The sequence below is a fragment of the Staurois parvus genome, unplaced genomic scaffold (assembly GCF_062004578.1).
Source record: "Staurois parvus isolate SC_StPar_1 unplaced genomic scaffold, SC_StPar_1.0 ptg000303l, whole genome shotgun sequence".
Classification (NCBI taxonomy): Eukaryota; Metazoa; Chordata; class Amphibia; order Anura; family Ranidae; genus Staurois; species Staurois parvus.
Window position 1 is genome coordinate 15231153 of NW_028318099.1, and position 14944 is coordinate 15246096.

At 42.7% G+C, this 14944-nt stretch overlaps 1 protein-coding gene across 2 annotated transcripts in view; it reads right to left on the bottom strand.

Annotated features, from left to right (window-relative positions):
- Window positions 1-14944, bottom strand: part of KAZALD1 (Kazal type serine peptidase inhibitor domain 1) — a 49980-nt gene that overhangs the window by 22842 nt on the left and 12194 nt on the right. Inside the window, exon 2 of one of the 2 annotated variants that reach the window (XM_089683287.1) lies at window positions 12275-12387. The exons of the other annotated variant lie outside the window; for it this stretch is intronic. The gene's annotated coding sequence lies outside the window, so the exon portion shown is untranslated. The remainder of the gene's footprint in view (window positions 1-12274; window positions 12388-14944) is intronic. 2 annotated transcript variants of the gene reach the window in all.

A 14944-nucleotide genomic window follows, 5' to 3' on the forward strand; every position in this document is an offset into this window, starting at 1 on the left:
TAAATGTAACCCCAGTCCTCCCTTCAGATCATTGGGTTAATAAAAAAAACTCTCCAAATCCCTGTTGTCACTCACCTGAAGACGCAGTCACGTAATCATCCAGCACCAGGACCTTATCCTTACTGTTTACTATATGGTAGGCCCTTCTTCTGGGTTTCCACATCACTGATTGAGTGATGGAGAAAATGTTAATTGACTGGTCAGTGGTAGGGTCTTTTTAGGATCCAGAAGATATTTAATGTTGGACCGAGGGGAGTGAAAGGGACTGTCCAGAGAGGGTTTACACTGGAACAGTGGTCCCCACAGGCAGAAATTACATTAGCGAGGCACCTGGAGGGGGAAATCAGATGAATATAACAGACTTCACCAGGTAAGGAAAAGTTATCAGCTGGCAGGTTGGGTTCCAGGTTGGTGGGAGTGGGTTTTGAGTGAAGTTGGCCAAGTAGCCATTGGCTGAAAAAAAAATCCAACTTGGTCAAATGACGGTGCCTGAGAAAGATAAGATAGGCATATCTTCTTTTGCATATGGAGTTTACTGTGTTTGTAAATGTATCATAACACAAGATGTCATATTTATCTTTACCAAGAACACCTTTTTATGTACTATGCAGAGGAATGTCTACTTTTTTTCATGATGTACACATTTAGAGCTGTATCTAGAACAAAAGGTAAGGGGAAATCTTCAAGTGGGCACACCAACTCTCTAAAGAGGGATAATCCCTTCACTCTTGGGGCTTGTTCACACTAGGCTGTTTTGCCAACACTTGCCAAACGCCCCAATAGCGTTTGGCAAGCGTTGGTCCGGCGTTTGCGGAGCGTTTTTTAACGCTCGGCAAACGCTCCGCAAACGCCGCATGCGCGGTTTAGCGGCGGTTGCTAGGCGTTTTCCGAGCGTTAATAACGCCCCACAAACGCCTATAATGCAGTTTGAGTGGTGTTACCGCTCCACAAACGCCCCGCAACCGCGTCGCAACCGCACCGCAAACGCCGGCCGGGCGTTTGCGGAGCGGCACCATAGACGAGAATAGGAGGCTTCAAAGCCTCCTGACTCGTCCAGAGGCGTCCGTTTTGCCGCGATGCAACGCGACGCGACGCAAATGCTCCCGTTAGAACAGCACCATGTGCTGTAATGTGCAGAATTGGCAGAGGCGTTTGGGAAGCGGTAAAAACGCTTCCCAAATGCCTCTCTGCCGCCTGCACACAAGGCTAGTGTGAACGTAGCCTTGGAGATTTCCTTTAACTTCTTGTTGCATCTCTGGGACAGGAAGTGAAGGGAAATTTCCCCAATGGTACAGAGACAACAAAAAATAAACTGGTAAGAGTTTTAACTCTTCTTTACTGTATCTAAAAATGGCTTTATGAGCATTTTAAATCCAATGGGCCTGAATGCCAATTAAAATATCTGTGCTGTTTGCATTATAGGAAGACTACAGAACTCTTGCACATGATACAGGCTGCTTGAAGTGTTGTGGCTGGGGAAACGGTTTCTTTTGCCCATGTACCAGCAGGCATTCCTCTGGCACTACCCCTGCCCCACCCCCACATTTATGTTTATTCAATGTACATAAGCATGTTCTTATGTACTGTATATGTATATGCATGTGTAGAAGCGATATTTAAGAAATCATACAAGCACAAACTATTCTTATTTTACTGTCATTACTGTATAAATTTTAAATGGCATCAGCTCTGTGTTCTGACAGCAGGTTTGGGGACTTCCCATCCTGCTCCTGGAACAAAATCAAGCCAGACTGAGCAATGCTCAGCCATTCACAGAAAGCTTTGTATTTTATGAATAAATGCAAGGCTTCCCGTGATTGGCTGAGGTGGAAAAGCTAGCAGATAAAGTCACAATCTCCATCCTAGCCTATCAAAGGAAGCCTTGTATTTCTGATCAGTGCTCAGCCCAACTCAATTTTGTTTCCAGATTGAGACGGGAAGTCACCAGACCACTGCCGAAACACAGATCTGGGCACTGTATGTAGCTGATGCTATACACAGTTTATACAGCACTGACTGCGGGTGCATTTCTTTGAAATGGAAATAAGTAATTTGGGCCAGCTTGGCCCAAATAAAGTATTTAAAGTGAAATGAAACCTGGAGTTGGGCTTAACCTGCAAAAACTAATTAGCAGTCAGTTTTCATCATACGAACTGAAGAAAAATAAGATGTAAATATTTTCTTTGTGTTTTTCATCTCCCTGCCTCCATCCTTACACTTTTTATGTATACATAGTATATACTGTATATATATATGTATTTACAGTAGTATGCATGTGTGCATCTGTGTTCAAGTATCCTTTTTTAATTTGAAGTGGTCAGACAACATACTCTTCACTTGTGTCCCATCTGAGTGAATATATCATAAGCACCTAATTGGAAGATGAACAAAGGAGCAGAATGGAAAAGGACATCAAGACTAAGGAAAAAAAAAAGAAAATAATGAAATAATGAAAACTTTTCTACATTATTTGATTTCTAGGCCCATTGGTGGTATTTTCACCTATTCTGTAGCAGTATGCAGTTATGTTGTGTATTTGGAATTCAGGGTGTAGTCCAGTTACCATATTTATGTTAAAAAAGGAATTTGTACCCTTCTGAGATATAATTGGCATGAAGAGCAATGATTCCTAAACCAGTCTTTGGGGAATCCCACAAATTGGTGAAGTAGTCCAAATGACATTTTGGGACTCCAAATGGGATAAGGACCCTTTCACACGTGATGGAATTTGCTTTGCTCAGCGGTGAATCTGTTCGCTGATCCCCTCAGAGCAAAGCGGGCAGATGAAAGATCCGTGTCCTCTCTGTTTATGCAGAATGGACATGTACAGAGCCTTCTCTGCTCTATGGGAGGTCGGATGTAAACGGGCCTGCTGTACGTTTACACCCAACTGCCCTCTGATCTGACCTGCCTAGATGGAGGAGAACAGAACCCCTTCTTCTTTTATTTTTATTTTTCTGATTGGATCAGATTGGAGGTAGGCAGGTGTAAACTTACACAAGTTGGATTACACCCAAGGCTCCAAGGAGGTGAATGGAGGGTCTGGTTGGGTCAGCCTGACAAACTGACAAGTGGACCTGATCAGACCGATCGTGTGAAAGAGGCCTAAAGGAATTCACTGAGGGCTATTTACCAAAACTGGAGAGTGCAAAATCTGGTGCAACTCTGCAAAGAATCCAATCAGCTTCCAGATTGTTTTGCCAAAGCTTAAATGAATAAACTGAAATTATAAGCTGATTGGCTACTATGCCGAGCTGCACCAGATTCTGAGTGCACCAGTTTTAGTAAATCTACCCTACTGTCATGTATTACAAATGTTTTGAACACATGTTACTGCTGTTTTGCCTAATGCTAAATGCAAAATACTAAAATGTTAACCATATGAGCATGTCTATAAATGGTTTGTACATTACAAGCATAATAAAAACCAAAGACTTATGAAGTGGTGCCATAGTTGAGCACAGCTTCTTTGTTTCTGAATAGAAGACGGTTATTCTGTATTCCATTTTCCACAAATCTGAAGTCCTGCCAAACATCCAAAGATGCCTGCTATTTTCTCTGTTATCCAAAAAAGCCTCTTCTATGCTCATATCTAATAAAAGTAGTGTTAAACCCTCAGCATTTTTTGGCTTCACACAATGAGCACAATAAAATAAACATTACCCAGTAAACTATTTCTTGAAACGATTACCCCAGCACTTGCAGTTTACAACTTACTTGCAATGCAGCTAGTTCCTACTCTCTCAGTGCTGCTTGCCTGAACTTCCAGTCTTCACAATGCAGTCTTCAGCCAGTCTGTTAGTTTGGAGAAGCAAACAGAAGGAGGAGCAGGGGAGTGCCTTACCATCCTAGGCTATAGGACCGTGAGTTTCTGTTGATGTGAACAGTGTAGAGAGACAGAACTCTAGTCCTTGCATGCAAGTGTGGCTCTAAAGGATGTTGCAAGAGAATGGAAACACCCTAAAACACAAAACCGGGGGCAGTGGCCATAGCTCTAGCCTGATCTGGAACATAGGCAAGGAATAAAGATAAAGAAGCAGCACACTCAGTAAGTGATTAAACAAGCTGCTGAAAATGCCAATCCACTGTCCAGTAAGATTGCCTCAGAGATCAGTAAAGGCAAATTCTCATTGGACACAGGGGTGGCCATTGATGGATTCTAGCCATGAAGTCAAGGAAAGCAAAAAACTAGAAACAAAAAATTAAAGCACAGAGGAAGCTTTTTCTAAAGCCAATGAAGTTTAAAGTTTATAAGTTCACCTTTTTGAAAAAAAGTAATAAATGCATTTTTTTGCAGGTATATTTTCTGGAGCATCTAAAGCAGAAGTGTCAAACTGGTGGCCCTTCAGCTGATGCCACACTACAAGTCCCATGAGGCATTGCAAGACTGACAGTTACAAGCATAACTCCAAAAGACAGAGTCATGGTGGAACTTTGCTGCCAATTTGACATCCCTGCTCTAAAGCACTGCAGCAGTGATCAGCAGGTCTGGTTTGGTGATTAGCATCACCACTGTGCTAAACTGGTATGCAGAGTCCCACAGTAGAAGCCAGTGTTCTGTCTCTGGAGAAGAATGGCATTCCCCCTGTGTTCAGCTCTGAATCCTGGTTCCCTGACTCTCTGGTAGTTGTAGTTCAATCAGGACTCAGATTTACAGTATGTATTGGCTATAGGACTACAGGTCCCAAGATACTCTGCTGTCAGAAGAACTGGATCCCCTCTGCTAATAGGAAGCAATGTAGCAGTCCCAATACTAGGCACTAAGGGAAAAAAGAATTAACCATAATCTCACCTGTAAATGTCTCTGAATGGCATAATGATATAGCCAGCACCTGGCTACATAGAGACAAGGAAGGAACTGCATTCTCCACATACATATAGCAATTAAAATGCATTACATTAATATCATTTAACATTTTATATTAATTTAGGCATTTTTTTAAAACCACTACATTAAAAATGAATTATAGGAATAGACACCCTCAGAGGAAGTCGGAAAGACGAAACGCGTCAAAGCGTGACCATCTGTGACATCAGCCCACACGCCGAGATCACTAGGTGAGATCACATTACCACTGCTGCCGGATTCCTTATACACAGCCATGTGGTGAGATTGTCACTTGCTATCTAAACAGCTAGTTGGAATGTTTTGTAAAGCTTATACCCATACAATCACTTATTATCTAGTCTGATGATGATGAAACTGGAGGCAGATTGATCAATATCTATTGGAGGTAAAGGGCTTCTTGGTCTCTTGTATTCCTGATCTGATTCCAATCATTTAACATCAAGGAGGTTGATTTTCCACTGATGGTTAATCACCAGCATCTGGTGAGTGCACATTCTGATGGGGTGTTAATCACAGCAAAATCACTATGATGGTGGATGGTATCATCTTAAGGAAATACTGAAATAATTAAAATGAACTGAACTTTTTTCACATTTGTGCACTTTGGTGGAAGTTTCAATTTTAATTAAAATTTTTTTAATTTTAAGTTTTGTCATGATTTTTGTTATATATTATATATTCTTTAGGCAATATTTGTTTATTTAATTTTGCAATACTAAGCACTGTTTATGAGGACAGTTCTAACACTCATTTATTTATTTATTCTAATTAAAGGAAAGTGATGCTGTCATGTTTCACATGACTGTCATATTGACTGTCATATACCTTTAAGTGTTTCTATATTTTGTTTCTGCTCCTCCCTTTCCTTTGGTTTAGTTAATGCTGTATAGATAGCCCTCCCCCTTTCCCAGAAATGCATTGTAGCTCTAGCCTCATGTCATGGAGCAGGAAACATTATGATCTTTTGACCTATCGAATGTTCATTGTAAGATTCTTTCAGTTTATGGAATAAACCTCACAAGATCTACAAGATGTCTTATCGAATGAGTCACTGACTGTGGTATCCAACTGAGGTTGAAGGTATCGCTATCTCATCACAATTGTAAGTTACAGAGATCACACTATTAATGCTTAGATTGGAGAGACAGAACAGATGCTGTTTCTGAATTGATTGAAAAAGAGATCAGAGCTTTGGACAGGGAATAAAAGGTATACAAGAATTAATGAGTACAGCCTGGTGTACTAGAGAGTTAGGTAGGGGGATCTGACCACACTGACATCAGGCACAGGAACAGCACTTTTCCTCCCCTCTCTACCTATTTATTATTACAGATACCTATATAGCGCCATCAATTTACGCAGCACTTTACATATACATTGTACATTCACATCAGTCCCTAACCCTCAAGGGGTGTACAATCTAAGGTCCCTAACTCACATTCATACATACACATACTAGGGCCAATTTAGACAGGATCCAATTAACCTACCAGCATGTCTTTGGAGTGTGGGAGGAAACCGGAGTACCCAGAGGAAACCCACACAGGCACAGGGAGAATATGCAAACTCCAGAAAGGTGGTGCCATGGTTGGGATTCAAACCAACAACCCTAGTGCTGCCAGGCGGAAGTGCTAACCATTTAGCCACTGTGCTGCCCTTGTACTGTCCAAATTGTGAGCTTCTAACTGCAGCTAGAGCTTCCCCCCGACACACATTTGTGTCCTTGGTAGCATGAGTTGTGTGCTAAGATCATGCTCACTGTGCATTCCCAGTACACTGACACCGACAGCTCTTGATCAAGACTTCTGTTAGGGAATTATGATGCCATCTGGCCTTAGCAATGTTACATATGGATGAGGCTATCCATTCTAAAGAGAAATCAGCTCTGCAGACCACATTTGTGTGTATTCAGTGCACCGTGTCTTGTCACAACAGTGCAGCAGTACTCCCATACAGCATTGCACCTCTTACTCCTTTTGCAACTGTGATCCTTGGCAGAGACAGGGCAGAACTATGACATATCGTTGGCAAACTCATGCAGGCTCCACCTCTGCAACATCTCCAAAATACGTTCGTTCCTAACCCCAGACACTACTAAACAACTCATTCACTCCATTATCTCACGACTCGACTACTGCAACTCCCTCCTCACCGGCTTAGCTCATCACAGACTATCCCCTCTTCAGTCTATCCTGAAGTCAGCAGCCAGACTCATCCACCTTACCAACTGCTCCACTTCTGCCACCCCCCTCTGTCATTCCCTCCACTGGCTCCCGATTGCCCAACGCATTAAATTCAAACTACTAATACTGACATACAAAGTCATTCACAACGCTGCCCCAAACTACCTCACCGACCTGATACCCAAATACCACCCTACCCGTAATCTTCGCTCCTCACAAGATCTCCTACTTTCTAGCTCCCTGGTCTCCACCTCCCACGCCTGACTGCAGGACTTCTCTAGGACTTCCCCTATCCTCTGGAACTCACTACCCCAATCCATCAGACTGTCACCTACCCTCCTCGCGTTTAGGCGCACCCTGAAAACCCATCTCTTCAGGGAAGCCTACCCTGCCCTCACCTAACAGCCAATCTCCTCCACTCCTCCCACCACTCCATCCCCACAGCCACTTCCTCCTGTACCACTATCCCCTCCCTCCTAGATTGTAAGCTCCAAGGAGCAGGGCCCTTGAATCCCTTGTGTATTGCATTGTTACTATATTGTCTCATGTTCTGTCCCCCACTATAATGTACAGCGCTGAGCAAACCTTTCAGCGCTATATAAATACTGTATAATAATAATAATATTGACAAGCCAGGGAGGAGGGAGGGGAATGTATTTTTTAAACTGGGACATAGTTAGAGAAACTTCTTAACCTGGGGTTATCTGCTCACCATAGACTACTGGACCCAGGGCAGTTGCCCTTTTTGCCTTTATTGTTAATGTGACCCTGACTGCATACACAGTATAGGCTTCCAAAGAGATGCCTAGCATAGTCCAGGAGTTCTTTCTTGGGTTTGTTTTCATGCTGAGTGTCAAGTCAGAATTCCTCTTTGTTGCTTGTACTGCCAACTGTTTTCTATTAGTGATTGAAGGAATCCAAGCATAGGAATACAGTTACCATGTGACATTTGTCTTTTTCAATTATATATTGCCCATGGCACCATAGTCAATTCTCATTTTGACTACTCTGTACTATATAAATGAGGTGGTCTATTGAATAAAGATGTTCCCAGATCATTACATTTTTTATAAGACTGGAGGAAAATTGCTTGTCTATAGTCAGCTTCAGGGGGTCTCAGGCAAAGCAATTGGACAAGTTAAAAAGCCCAGTCTGACCGTGATTGTATTTCCTGTGCTCAATTGGCGCCACGACTATCTAGAGCAGGGGTCTCCAAACTTTCTAAACAAAGGGCCAGTTTACTGGCTTTCAGACTTTAGGGGGGCTGGACTGTGGCCATTGGCAGTAGAAATTCTCCTGCGTCATTGGGAGTAAACAATGCATCTTTGGCATTAGGGGAGGAATAGAGCCATATTCTTGGTGTAAGTTGGAGAAATAGTGCCCCGTTGTTGGTGTTAGTGGGGAAAATAGTGCCCCATGGTTTATTTCAGTGAGAGGAATAGTGACTGTTGTTGTCAGTAGCAGAAATTACAGTATCTCACAGAAGTGAGTACACCCCTCACAGTTTTGTAAATATTTTATTATATCTTTTCATGTGACAACACTGAAGAAATGACACTTTGCTACAATGTAACGTAGTGAGTGTACAGCTTGTATAACAATTTGTTGCCCTCTCAAAATAACTCAACACACAGCCATTAATGTCTAAACTGCTGGCAACAAAAGTGAGTACACCCCTAAGTGAAAATGTCCAAATTGGGCCCAATTAGCCATTTTCCTTCCCCGGTGTCATGTGACTCATTAGTGTTACAAGGTCTCAGGTGTGAATGGGGAGCAGGTGTGTTAAATTTGGTATCATCGCTCTCACTCTCTCATACCGGACACTGGAAATTCAACATGGCACTTCACGGAAAATAACTCTCTGAGGTCCTGAAAAAAAGATAGCCTAGGCTATAAGAAGATTGCCAGGACCCTGAAACTGAGCTGCAGCATGGTGGCCAAGACCATACAGTGGTTTAACAGGACAGGTTCCACTCAGAACAGGCCTCTCTATGGTCAAACAAAGGAGTTGAGTGCACGTGCTCAGTGTCATATCCAGAGGTTTTCTTTGGGAAATAGACGTATGAGTGCTGCCAGCATTGCTGCAGAGGTTGAAGGGGTGGGGGGTTAGCCTGTCAGTGCTCAGACCATACGCCGCACACTGCATCAAATTGGTCTGCATGGCTGTCCTCCCAGAAGGAAGCCTCTTCTAAAGATGATGCACAAGAAACCCGCAAACAGTTTATTGAAGACAAGCAGACTAAGGACATGGATTACTGGAACCATGTCCTGTGGTCTGATGAGACCGAGATAAACTTATTTGGTTCAGATGGTATGCAATGTATGTGGCGGCAACCAGGGGAGGAGTACAAAGACAAGTGTGTCTTGCCTACAGTCAAGCATGGTGGTGGGAGTGCCATGGTCTGGGGCTGCATGAGTGCTGCCGGCACTGGGGAGCTACAGTTCATTAAGGGAACCATGAATGCCAACATGTACTGTGACATACTGAAGCAGAGCATGATCCCCTCCCTTCGGAGACTGGGCCACAGGGCAGTATTCCAACATGATAACAACCCCAAACACACCTCCAAGATGATCACTGCCTTGCTAAAGAAGCTGAAGGTAAAGACAATGGACTGGCCAAGCATTTCTCCAGACCTAAAGCCTATTGAGCATCTGTGGGGCATCCTCAAATGGAAGGTGGAGGAGCGCAAGGTATCTAACATCCACCAGCTCCGTGATGTCATCATGGAGGAGTGGAAGAGGACTCCAGTGGCAACCTGTGAAGATCTGGTGAACTCCATGCCCAAGAGGGTTAAGGCAGTGTTGGAAAATAATGGTGGCCACACAAAACATTGACACTTTGGGCCCAGTTTGGACATTTTCACTTAGGGGTGTACTCACTTCTGTCCCCAGCGGTTTAGACATTAATGGCTGTGTGTTAAGTTATTTTGAGGGAACAGCAAGTTTACACTGTTATACAAGCTGTACACTCACTACTGTACATTGTAGCAAAGTGTCATTTCTTCAGTGTTGTCACATGAAAAGATATAATAAAATATTTACAAAAATGTGAGGGGTGAACTCACTTCTGTGAGATACTGTATGCCCCCTTGTTGGTGTCAGTGGGAGGAATAGTGTCTTGTATCAGTGGGAGAAAAAGTGCCCCAATGGCTGGATAAGGGCAAGCAAAGGGCCGCATCCGGCCCCCGGGCTGTAGTTTGGAGACCACTGATCTAGAGCATGTCAGCTGTGTCTCTCCCCTTCCTCCTGCATGCAAAAATGTTCCACTTTTAGCTTAAGCTGGACTGAAATACATTTGCAGATAGATTGTTTTTGCAGATCTGACCATTATCTGATGTCTGAGGCCAACTGAAAGCTAGCTACACAACATTAGATGATAACTTGATCAATTATGTTTAATGAAAGATTTTTCTATGAGCAGGAAGCTCACATTGGACACACTTGCATGTTTGTTGCTACTGGGAGAAGAGGGGGGAACCCAGGGGATTATGGCTGTCTTGGGGAGAAAACAACAGTGATCAGCTGGAAATATCCATCTTAACAGATCGGCTTTCCCCCAAACATAGCCAGGAAACATCATCCAGGGTTGTGGTTGGGCCCTCCAACATTTCAATTCAACCATAAACATTTGAATCAGTTAAACATTTTCTAATGTCTAGATGTACTTCAAAGCAAATCTGTGCATGGTTTATTGAGGCAACCCCCCTCTATCCCCAACATATACTTACCTTTCCTTGCTCCCCCACCTCTCTATTCGGCACCAGGAGCTAAAGCAAATGCACTGTACCTCTGAGTATGGAGGAGCATGTGACATAGCTGGCCCAATCAGTGCTGCACAAGAGAGTCCATAGCCCTGTGTGAGCTATGATTCTGGCAACTTGTAGCATGTTGCTCACACATAAAATCTAACTATAAACAGGCAGATGTGTCCCTTAGCACTATGGTAAGTGGGACATCTGCCTTTCATCTGTCACACTGATATTTCCATGCAGCTGTTCTAACTGACCAAATAGACATTGAAAACACATGCTTTCCATCTTCACTTTTGAAAAAGAAAAGGATCAACTAGAGCACACAGAAACTTTTAAACAAATTGGGAAATCCCTGTGATCAATGTAAAAAGTGCTCCTTATAACATCTCGGGTACTTCTCAAAAGGTATGGCCTTCACCTGAGCATTGGCATCAGGCTGTCGAACTGGAGCAGGACTGAGTTATTTAGGGTCAGCCTAATACTAAGCCTTTGTTGTTTTAGTAGGACTATGTTTATTTACTGAAGCCCTAAACATAGTCTAGGTCATCAGTGATAGCTTCAGAGTGCCCCAGAAGCCCGAAAACACAGGGTGATCTATAATGCAAATACTAACTTCACCTAGGAAACTTGTGTCTCGAAATTCGGACCCAATTTTGTCTCAAAATATCACCTAAAGCAGCCTCTATGGTCCTCCCATGACCTCCTGCTCTCTATTTCCCTTGTTTCCTCCCCGGATCACCTGCAGAACTTCTCTGGAGCCCCTCCCATTCTCCGGAACTCTCTATCTCAATCTATCCACCTATCTCCTATCCTATCCACTTTTAGGCGAGCTCTGAAAACTCTTCAGATAGAAGGCTAGAAGACTATCCTCCCTCCACCAAACGATTGAACTTTTAAATCTACCATCAGCTCATCCCTCACAGTTATTATTTTTTGTACCACTTGACCCGCCCTATTAGATTGTAAGATCACATGAGTAGGACTCTCCTAACTCTACTGTAATGTAACTGTACTATGTCCCTTTATAGTTTAAAGCTCCATACAAATTACTGGCTATATAAATCATGTATAAAAATAATAGCCCACCTGCTGCACCTCACTTTTGGTTGGTGTGCCAGTCTGGATGATAGCAGTTTAAAAACGAATGTATGCTGATAAAAAAAATAATTATTATATCCATTACTAATGATTAAATGTTATGTGAATATAGTCATGGTCAAAAATATTAGCACCCCTGCATTTCTGTCAGATAATGCACCACTTTGCCCAAATTGTTACAATTGCAAATGTTTCAGCATTCTCATGTTTATTTGTTTTGTTTGTATTGGTATGCCACAAAAAAGTGGAGAAACAAAAGTCCAAATCTGACACATTGCACATAAGATCCAAAAATAGACTGGACAAAATTATTGCCACCTTCTCAAAATTGTAAGAAATAATTGCATTCCAAATTTGTGATGTTCCTGTAATTTTATAATTAAACTCACCTGTATCTACTAACAGATCTTAAGGTTCCTGCGTCCACTGTGTACAACATTGTAGGAGACCCCGGAGGACCCCACTGCTGACACAGAAGCAAAAATCCTTTTGGGAGAATATGCTGTGGACAGACAAAATAAAATTACAACTTTTTGGTAAAGCCCATCATTCTACTGTTTTCATAAAAAGCAATGAGGCCTTTAAGAAAAGAATACAGTCCTTACAGTCAAACATGGTGGAGGTTCACTGATGTTTTTGGGTTGCTTTTCTGCTTCAGGGACTGGATATCTTGACCGTGTGTATGGCATTATGAAATCTGAAGGCTATCAAAGAATTCTGGGGTGCACCCAGAAATGGCTTCAGACAAAGCACTGGAGAGTATTGAACTGGCTAGCAATGAGTCCAGATCTCAATCCCATAGAGCACCTGTGGAGAGATCTCAAAACAGCAGTTGGGAAAAGGAACCCTTCCAATCTGAAAGACCTGGAGCAGTTGGCGAAAGAAGAGTGGTCCAAAATTCCAGTAGAGAGTTGTAAGAAACTCATTGATGGTTACAAGAAGCAATTTATTTCAGTTATTTTTTCAAGGCGTGTGTTACCAAATATTAAATTCAGGGTGCCTCCAGTTCATTTTTGGGGTTTTGCGTGGAATTTGTCAGATGTGGCTTTTTGTTTTTTGGTGTTATATCAATACAAACAAAAGAAATAAACATGTGATTGCCTAAACATTTGTAATTGCAACAATTTTTTGGGCGAAGCGGCGCATTATCTGACAGATATGCAGGGGTGCCAATATTTTTGCCCATGACTGTATATGCCAATGTTAGGTTCTTTATATAATATAACAGGTTCATATGCAAGAATGTATTTTGTTTGCAGAAAGATATTATTGGAACAATGTCCTTGGAATGACTTGTTCAGCAGTCTGTAGAGAGACAGTCTCCTAATATTCAAGAGTGAGAGTCTAGGTCATGATGAAGTGGATAGGGTGTTTTAATATAATAACAGAAAACAATTCCCTTGTTCTTACTAAAGAATATGTAATCCTTCACCTTGTAAAACAACCCATTCAGTTCAAAATAGAAATGAAAGACAAAACATTTATGTATATAGCACTACCTCTTTAGGGATTGCTGATGAGTTCTGCACAGCCAGTCACTTAGCATTTCCCAAACAAGCTCTCATCCAAAGACAGAAATCAGTCTTTGAGCGTTTGTTTTGTTATTTTATTAAGGGGATTAGAATTTGTATAGGGTAAGGGGGGTATAGGATGCCCAAGGGAACCGAGACAACTTCCTGAACTATTCACAAGCTTCACTTCTCTGATGCAGTCTCTATTGGAGTGCTAGCCAGCAGCTGCAGTTGTACTAACCCAGACCCTAGATGAACTCCTCTTCACCCAGCTATCTGGAGACTCTCTTCCTGAGCAGGGGATCTGCCTCATGTTCCTTTAAATGAGGTACAATCACTAGAGGGGGGCTAATCTGATTTCCCACCAGAGTGCTCCTTCCCCTATCCGCCCATAGGGTGCAGGTGTATTCACTCAGATCCTCTCCTATACCGCTTGCGGGATGGCTGCTGCTACCAGGCTTATCAGCTAGGATGCTCCATTCCTGCCATACAGGTGGTCCTCTCTCAGGGGGCCAGTAGCTACTGAGTTTTCATCCTTTCTAGCTCCAGATTCACAGGCAGGCCCCATCTCACTAGGCCTCCTGGCAGCCTTCCTCCTTCAGCTTCACATTTTCCTACTCCACACTCCTCTCCCACCACACTCCTCACACTCCTGCTACTGAGCAGCCTCTTACACTTTTAAAGGAGTCCCAAGACTTCTGTTGGGGCTTGGCTGAGGTCCCTCAAGAGTGCAACCAGCCACTCCTTAGATCCACCCACTGCCTCCAAGGCCATCCTCCGAAAGCCTCAGAGCAGGGGGAAATTCCAAAGGGGTGGCCTGCAGAGTCTCTCAGCCCTGACCACAATATGACCCATCTGGCTATTACACCCAGCTGCTAACAGCTCCTGACTAACCATTAGAGTCTAGCTCCCCCTGGATGCACTAAGATGGTGCTACATATACATACACAAAATATTATAAATACCTTTTTTTCTTTTTTATAAGTAATCACATACCCTTTGTTCTTAGCTACATATGGAGCCCAGGGGTGAGAAAGATCAGCACACTGAACTTCCCAGTGAATAGTTGTGCGGGGGAAGGGATGTCAGCAGACGTCTGAATATTGGATTAGCTCCCAGCACAGCCAGAAAACTGACCAAACTGTGCTCTCATGCCTACTGTGGTCAGTTTTTAAAAGGAACAGGATACTTTTTCATACAAATATGTGGTACAGCAGGCACATATCAGAAATATTAAATGCTGGGTTTGCATACTCTCTAATGTATTGTCTGTGCAAAATGTGTTAATAAGCAAATGTTTATATTTTTCAAGGTCCTACATAGCAACTGTCCAGGATTGGGGCCTAAAACCATCCCTTTTGGTGAAGGCGCCAGTTCTGGGTACACTGGGTGTATTTACATTTGTCCTGTACACATTGTGCAAAAAAAAACTATTGTTATCAATCTATTTCCTGTGCTGGTGAAGTGTTTTTTTGATTTAAAATAGAAAAAAAAGCATTTAGAATTTCCTATGATATTTAGTCCAGTCCATTGCCATATGGCATTTTT